This window comes from Athene cunicularia (assembly GCF_003259725.1).
Source record: "Athene cunicularia isolate RWA chromosome Z unlocalized genomic scaffold, athCun1 chrZ_part2, whole genome shotgun sequence".
NCBI lineage: Eukaryota > Metazoa > Chordata > Aves > Strigiformes > Strigidae > Athene > Athene cunicularia.
The window spans coordinates 12,597,551-12,606,568 of record NW_020799143.1 but is presented as its reverse complement, the minus strand read 5'-3'; the positions used below and the strand labels follow the sequence as shown (position 1 = coordinate 12,606,568).

Here is a 9,018-nt window from a genome sequence, read left to right as displayed (position 1 = left end):
AAAAAAAAAAAAAAAAAAAAAAAAAAAAAAAAAAAAAAGTAGTTGGCCTGCTCCTTTATCATTTTTAGTTTCCAAAATATCCTACAGTGTAATCTACAAGTCATATGTGATCACATAGCTGCAAGCACTAGGATAAACACACCAAACATCCCATCAAAATTATGAAAAAATTGCACAAGGTGGTAGCACTGCTGTATCGTTCTCCTAGTCCCTTTTGCTAGTTTAACATCCTGTTAAATCTTCATTCTTATCTACAGTTCTACCTTAAGTAGTATTTCCTGATTAAAGTAGGTACTGCCAAGATATATTTCAGAGTATATACAACTCATAGGGTATATTGTGAGAATATTAATCCATGCTTTCTAATTCTGAATGAATATTGGAAAACAGCTTCATGTTACAGTACTAAGAATTTTGCCATTCAAAAAAAAATGCATATTTATTCCTCTCACTGCTTTTTGTTACTGTGGTAAAGCAGTATTTTAAGCTCCACCTACTGATGTTATTTGTAAATCATCTACATTTCTGGAAGTACACAGTCAAAAAGAAATTCCAGGGGTGAATATTCACTTATTCATAGTATTTCTGGGTTTTTGATTGTCCTACTTGAAGAAATGGATTGGAAAGGAAACTTGTAGCAAAACTATTAAAAACTTTGAACTGAAATACAATTTGTAAAGGGTTCTAAGTGAATGCAAGTAACATTTTAGGAGGATGTTACAGCAGCAGGTCATGTACTTAATATGATTTATGATAAAGTAGTTTGTTGTTAAGAAGGTTTCTGGCTTTTGCCCCAGTTACAAGCATTCTAGATTTCTTCCTTGCTTTGACTAAGACAAAAATGCAGATGGCTCTACAAGAGAATGTGTCACAGAGTAGTGGTCAGAATATGGTCAATTACTAACCAACCACATTCAAACATTTTTTAAAAGAATGCTCTTACTAATCTTCTGGATTACCTTTAGCAGTTGTTCACCCAAGTTTTAGAGAGAGTACTAGAAAACTAGCAGAAAACAGAAAACAGCAGAAAAATCACTCTTACTGAATCACAGTGTAACTTAAGGCTTGGGTTTATTAACACTTGATGTTTCTTGTCATTGCTAGTCATGCCTTATCTTGCAATTTTTCTGTCTGGATGTTTGTAATAAATGCATATTGGTGAATGGCAACATGGAGACAGTAAACAGCTAAATCCTTATTGTTTGTTGAGATATAGTAAATTTGTAGTAGTCATTGGCATTGAGAATGACCTGTTGAGTAGAAAAATCTCATTCAAGTTTGTGATTTGGGGAAGAAATAGGGAAGGGGCCATGAAAAGGTGTAATTTTCTTCCTTATTTAATAAAGTTTAACAGTGACTCTGTTAGGTTTATTTCAAAGGTGATATTAAGTATTAGTCACAAGAATAACATGCTGCTGTGTAAACACTGAAGTTTGCTACTTACCCTTTGAATTTTATTTGAAAATGGAGACTTTTGTGTGTATTTTAACATCAGTGCAGAGAATACAACTGATTTGATAGTTGAATTCTAATGAGTTGATACTTGAGAAATAATCTGAAGTGTAACTGTTACTTTAAGATAAGTACTTATTCTTGTACATGGAAAGCGTACTTTGAAGAACAGACACTTCTCAAGAAAAATTGTATAGTTTTTATATTAGCAAGCACACACATTAGAAGATGAAAAGATCTTTCCGATGTCCTCAGATTTAAATGAGCGTAGGTCAACAATATATTGATTAATGTCATCTTTAATGGTAACAAATCACAATAAAAAAACAGTTTTTGAATACAAATCATTAGTGCTGTCTTTTTTCTGAAATTAGCAGCTGTACTTGTCAACATTGCATCCCATTTCCTTAGAAGAGAAGATGGGATTTTGGAAAATATAAACCCCGTAATCAAGCAATGTGTAGTGTGCACACTGTAGTGTGCATAAATGTCAAATTAATCATGACAAGAAACAAGTCATGACAGATTGCACAGACTTTCTCTCTGATAACTCCTTGAAAGATGTTTTAGAAAAAAACTATCCATCTGAAAGTCTTTCTAGATAAACCATATTGTACAGGGAATTTAATATTTTGTTTGTAGCAAACTATCAAATAAGCTGTAAGGTCTGTTATTATTTAAATAGATCCTGTATTGATCTAAAGAAGGCTATTCGCTTTGTTTTAGGCATTCCTGTTTAGCCATTCCTATAAATTGTACTTAACATACTGCTAAACAAGACACAACAGTGTTATATTTTTGTTTGTTGAATAGTGCAAAAATTCAAGGAAATTGCTTATATAAAATGATACATCTTTAAATGTCAGTAAGGACCCGTATTTATTTCAGAGCTTTTCAAGTTCAGGCATGGCTTAGAGTATCATTATAGTTTTGGAGAGTTAGGGGTAAATTTCTTTCACATTGCATGTGATTGCTGATTTTAGGAGAAAAACGCAGACATTCAAGATCAGAATAGCATTGTTACGAATTATTGTGTGATCACATTCTAAAATTGGAAAACGTGTTGCCTCAGGTTAGACACCCACGTAGCTCTGAGTAACTTGGCGTCTAAGTTGAATGTAGATGTTAATTTTTAAATGCAAGATTTGAAATATTGGCCATAACATTTCAGTGCCTCTGTTCTAATCTCTGAAAGTGAGGTTTAAAACAGAGTTTTAGGAGTCTTAATTTAGACAGTAACTGAATAATTGAGAAAAAAATGCTTTTTGAGATTTTCAGCTGGGACTGTGAGTCTGCATAAAGGCTGAGGAGGATACTTCACTGGATTTAGTTTAAGACCTGGTAAAACATTGGCTTGTCTCTTCAGTCAACAGCCAGATTTTCACAAATTATTTTCTGTTTTTCTTCAGGTTACCTCTCAGTATTGTACGTATCTAGCTCAGAGGTACAGTAGTAGTATAGTAAAGCTGCACAAGTAATAGTTTGTTCAAGAAGTTGAAGTGCATTTGAAAAAATGTTCCACTTCTGAAATAATTGTGGACTGGATTCCACACGTTCATCAGAATGTCTTTTAAGTTTAATAAATCTCAAGCAGTTATTCTCATTCTCTTTTCCTATTAATTGCATTGCTGAACACAAAAGCTGTGTTATGTGCAGAATGACTGAGCTTATCCCTACTAGAAAGGAGTTATGTTTGGTATCTAAAGAACAATAACAGTTTGCTGCCTGGCTAACCAATACTGGATCAAGTGCACATTCCCAAGCTCCCACTCGCCCACCTACATGTGCAGGGGTTGAAACATAGCAGAGAGAGGGAGGACAGGTCCTCTTCTACACAGAAATGTTGAACTGAGACTTGCATAATAAGGACACAGCCGGGCTTGCATAGCAATAAATATTGATTTTAATTTGTAAAAACATCCAACGAAAAGCACAGATGTTAGCAATCAATTAATTTTTAGCCTGCCCATTGTTTTCTTTACCCAGTGGAAACAACCCATAAATGTTTGAAATATTTTTTGTGCTACCTTGCAATAAAACAGCTTTTCTATATTAACTGGGAGAGAGGAGCCTTGAAAATGGCTGAAATCTCTCCAGTTTGGAGTCCCTTATAAGTATTTTCAGTGCATTGGACACAGGATATCCAATAATGAGAAATCAAATGCTACTTTAGGAAATAAAGTCTTTTTAGTGCAGGAGGATAGATAGTTGGGTATGAAGCTGACATAAAAATGTTATGTGACAGGAACAAGTTGTCACCTTCCCTCACCAGTGGTCTAGGGTTTGTAAAAGAAACACACATTTTACTTCCTGGAAAATTTCCATTTTCTAGGCTTTTAGAAAGACTTTCTCATTGGGAGGAATGAATACGTTGGGAAGATGTAGTTCATGCATGTGTATAAACACATACCATGTAGCTGAAGTCCATGTAGCCCTCTGTAATGCTGTCCCAAGAAACTGTGACCTGCTGATTTATGCAGTGGTCCAGTCAGAGACTCAAAGTGATCCCAAGCATTTAGATCCTGTCATTGTTTTCCAAGTTGGCTAGAGTTGGGGATGGAAGCTCTTGCTTTGGGGCCCAACGGTTTTTTCACACATTCTGCAAAAACACTGACCTGCTGAAGTACTTCTAGAGAGCAGATGGTAACAACGTTTGTGTAATGGTCTTCCTCCCATCTCTATCAGTTCTCTTTCACAGAAGTTGATAGGAGCAATGTCAAGATCTTTCCTAGTTTATCTTACCTTCAGTCATTACCTTTTAATTTAGCAGTGCTTCATAGCCAGACAGAAGATATAGATGATGATCACCTTCTGTTTAATTGTGGAGGAAGTAAGTGATTCTTCTAAAACTCATTAAGAAAGGGATGTTTTTCCAGGATGCTTCAAGTATTCTGCGTACTCCCTTCTAAGCCTACAGTGAAATTTCAATAACGAAATGAAGGTGTCTGGAGAAAGATAGGTTTGAAAAGTCTATTGGCTGACAAAGCTATTGGTCAATACAAAAATGAGCAGTAAATGTCGTGATTCAGCTTATGGTTATCCTTAGCATATGGGCTAACAGTATTTCATGGCCAGAGGGCTAATGGATTTTTGTCTTGAATATACTTCTTTACTAGCGCTGTTGGACAGATTTTTGATTGCTTCAAGGATCAGTAAGACTCAGTGGTCAGTATCTCTGAAAGATGTATTTGATTTCTTCAACAAGAAATGAAATCTGACTCATTTTCTTTGAGTCTTTTTGCACTGGAAAAGGATGCTTGTCACATTAGTAGTGCAGGACTGTCCAGGATCCATGTTCAGACATGGTTTTCTTTGGTTTTGTCTGTAATTTGAAAAAAACCAATGCAACAAAAAACCCCCAACAAAGGGTTTTCAAAGCCCTCTGTAGTTTGGGCAGCCAGTGACTATCCATTGCTTACCAAGATCTTGGTGTTGGGTGGAGCCAAAGTGAATTTTATAGAGGATTCTCTTATTTCAAAGAAACCGGAGCCCTAGTCATTGTCCTCTGGGTTCAAAATGTCTGGATTCAAATTACTTTTAAATTGACAGACCTGAAATCTGAGGTCTTACTTCCATGCATGATTGTATTAAAAAGTGTTGTATCTTTGAAATATTTTGATAATTATAGAGGAAGGTGCTGTAATTTGCAGTATGGTCTGTGTTGAAAGTTTGCAGTGCATGGGAATACTTCTCAAGCAGAAAAGCCTAAACATAAAACCAATAATCTACTTTCCAGTTGCTTCAGAGAGGCACCCATATAGTAGTGAGAGCTCCTGGTGAAATAAGGAGAGAAAAAAAAAAATTAGCATACTCTAAAAATGTTATTACAATATAGATAACGTAATGCAATATGATACATAAATTATATATCATTATATATTACATACTATTACTTAGTAATAAGTAATAAGCATATTTTTTAGAGATGTGGTCAGAGATATTTTATCAGATTATGAATCTGATCTTGAAATAAATAGCTGGTACAGTGATTCATCTTTACCTAGGAACTTTCTCCACAAAGCAAGGTTGATAATGTGGATATGAAGGATGTATTTCTAATTTGTATTTTACCGCTTTGAAAAAAATATTCCTGTCACAGTATGTGAAAGTCATGTAGCAGTGTACTAAAAGTATCCTCAAAGTTATTGTTTCAACAGGTTTTTGTCTCTCGGAGGTAGAGATATTTTTAGGAAGGACAAGTTTGACTTGAACATAATGTCTCTGTAGGGGTGTTACATTGAGAGGAATATCAGATACAGCATGCTGATCTGAAAAGAGAGTGTTTACGCCACCACAGAGACTGTTGGAGGAATGAGAACATTTAGACTTACAGCATCAATATTAACAACCATCTTCGTTAAAATATGGATAATGTCAGAACAACTTAACTTTCCATCTCAGTGAATAAAGGTGTACCCATGAGAACGGCACAAAATCAGTTGGAGGACTTACTGTTCTTACAGAAGCACATTCTGGGCTGGATTTCTTGTTCAGTAATTTTGATCTGCCACTTATATACTGCTTCTTGCAATGTGGATGCACCAGCCATCTTGCCACTCTCAGTTGTAGCCCACTGCTTCATTAATTTCTCTACCAAATTTTGATAACAGTAGTGGTTTAAAATCCTGGCAATTGTTGTCCTTGGGGAATGCAGTCAAATGTTTCAAGCCATAATTAATAATCTAATGAGATACTGGATAAAATACTTTTCATTTTCTGAACCTTTTTACAAAAGATGAGAAGCCAGGTCTCTTGTGCTGAAGCAGTTTTCAGGTCACACAGACTGTTCTGAGGGCACATTGTATTCTCGGTTTCCAAGTAAGTTAATTTTCCAACTTAAATGGGTGTTCTTTTTTTTTTTCCTATAAATCTTCTGTATGGTAAGAAAACAGTTATGTATCTTGAATTTTATCATAGTTCCTTTAATTTATCCTTTACTGGTATCACAGACGCGATGGCATCAGCCTTAAAAAGCAGGCAGTATCATTCCAATATCATAGAATGAAACTAGGAGGGAGACCATTTTTTGATTTATGTTATATAGGAAGATGTAGAAAGCTAAAAGTTCCAACTTGTAGACTGGTAAAGTTAGCTACATCCTCTAGGAGAAAACATGACATAATGCTAAAATCTTTAGACTTTTCTGTGCCCTTGCTGGTGTTCACATAGATCTGAATATGTATATATGTGAGTGTGTATACATGGTGTAAAATTCACTAATTGAGAGGAAAAATAAAATCTCTACAAATGAGAGGTTGGAAAATTACTTGACTGTGTTGGTTATCAATTTTCTTTTTGCAGAAGCTCTTCTGAAATTTATTTACAGTAAATATTTTCATTTACAGTAAATATTTTCATTCCTCCATTTTAAATTTTTTTCTTTTTGATTTCCAATATCTGAGGACTTCTGGCAAGCCAACAAAATGCCAATGATTCAGTGTTCACCTTAGATAAAACAACCTTCTTTTTATCAATATTGAATGTTTAGCATTAGAGTAGCACAGAGCAGATATAGTTACAGACATCTTACGCAAAGGAAAAGTGCATGATTATAATTTTTCAGTGGTTTATGAAATATCATTAGTAGCCATCACAGCCTGAACAATCTAAAATCAGTTTCTATTTCAATTTAAGATGACACAGTTGTCTGTTGCACAAATATCCTATTGTTTTCTAGGCTATGTGCAATCCTGAAGGTTCATTGTATGCTTGGGATCTGGTCTGACTTGAAGAATAGCTGGTATAAATCATTGCCTAAGTTATTTACCAGGATATTGGGTCTGTCTTCACCCAATTGGTCTGTCCTCCCCCTATTTCAAAATTCAGTTATATTTAATCCTGCTGCTGCAAGAATGAAGGATCCTAGCATGCTTTGACATGTATAAATGCTTGTTCTCGAAACAAAGCGTTCATAGGATGGCTCTGTGAGCAATCTCTGAAAATCCTGCCAAGTAAAAGAGGACGTTGAGGATAACAATTCCTGTTGAGTTTCCTTCGCTGTTGTGCAGCTACTAACTGGAAAACAGGAGCTACATCTGAGTTTTAACACGTTGTGCTTGCATATTCAGGAATATTCATCATAAATCAGTCTCAGGGACTGGAGGTCTGAAAATCAATGTCTCATCTAACTTTTTTCCCTTGTTTTCTCCAACCATTTGACAGGAGAGGCAGTGTAATTCTCTACAGGATTTAAAGTATACATCTGTTTCATTCTTTCTATGACCCAGTGTTTGCCGTAACTTCTGTGGGAATGCGCAATCTAATCTGTTAATTGGCCCGAGGGAATATTGTTTAGGTAGTTGCATTTATTTATGTTTGCCACTGACATAAATTTTGTTCATATTGTTCATTCTCTTTGAACTATGCTGTTCTTCTTTCTTCATTCAAATGCACACAGCTCAAGACTCAATTTGTAGGAGCTTTCAGAATTACCATTCAGTAGAAAATCCGTTGTGGTTTTACAAAATAATAAAAAAAAAATGTTGATACCAGTTTCAAGTAGATCTGTTGTGAGTGTGAAATAAAAATCTATAGTAAGATTTTCTACTGTGATATCTCTAAGAAAAAGTTCTTCTTTGTGTAATGCTTCATAGTGAAAGCACAGAGTTTGATCTTGGCTTTGATCTAAAGCTTTTGATCTTGAAAGAAGGATGTTGTGGCAGTGAAACAAAAAGGGTAGGAGAGGTTTTTTCTTTTTTTTAAGTGATAAGAGGGATACTGTCAAGATTTAGTATGCATTAATTGGACCTACCTTCATTTACTCAGATCTGTTTGCAAAGTCCATCTAATTCTGTATATGGGAGGGTTTGCTCAAATACGTGCTTTAATGAGCATTTTTCTTTTACAAGAGCACAGATTGTCTTTTGAAGCTTTCATGGAATTAATTATTTTTAAAACACTGAAAATACCTTAGTAGCATCATTTTAACTATACCAAATGTGATGCAGTTTACCCTTTACTGTGTCTCATTTTAAATGCTAAATACAAAGCACTTAATAAAATCTTAATGTATGAAAGAATTTATAATATTGTGATTTTGCATGGCTGACATTACTTGGGTCTCTCCCATCATGGCTGGAGTTTGAATATCCTCTTCAAGGGGCACAGAAGCATCTATTGAAGTCCCTTGCCTAAATTTAATCACCTGCTTGCAGTCTCTTGTTGAATAAAGCATTTAACTGGGGCCTCAGTAAAGGGCTTGCTGTGCTGTAACATGAATAAAAAGCTGCTTTGCTTCTTGCTTTTGAGATGCATTTCAGACTCACCAAGGTAATTTAATAGTTGGATTCTTTAGATGTCAAGCAAGTACCGGGGGAAATCTGTGAATGGTGATACTTTCTCTCTCCTCCGTCTGTGGAGACCTGTGACAGAGGGTGTTTATAGGAAGGTGGAGAGGGAGGAGGCTTCCGTAGTGCGGGACTTGACGAGAGAGTGTTTCTCCACAACTCGGGCTGCAAACCCGTGACCAGCCCGCATGCAGAGGGTGGGAAGGGCCGTCTCGTCGGCAAGGGGGTCGGAGGCAGCGCGGCTGGGCTGCCCCCGGAAAGCCGCGCCGGCGGCCTACAA

The 9,018-nt window shown here is 35.8% G+C and overlaps 1 protein-coding gene across 1 annotated transcript in view; it reads left to right on the top strand.

Moving 5' to 3' along the window:
• CZH9orf3 (chromosome Z C9orf3 homolog) overlaps window positions 1-9,018 on the top strand; it is a 202,202-nt gene that overhangs the window by 108,668 nt on the left and 84,516 nt on the right. The window lies entirely within an intron of this gene.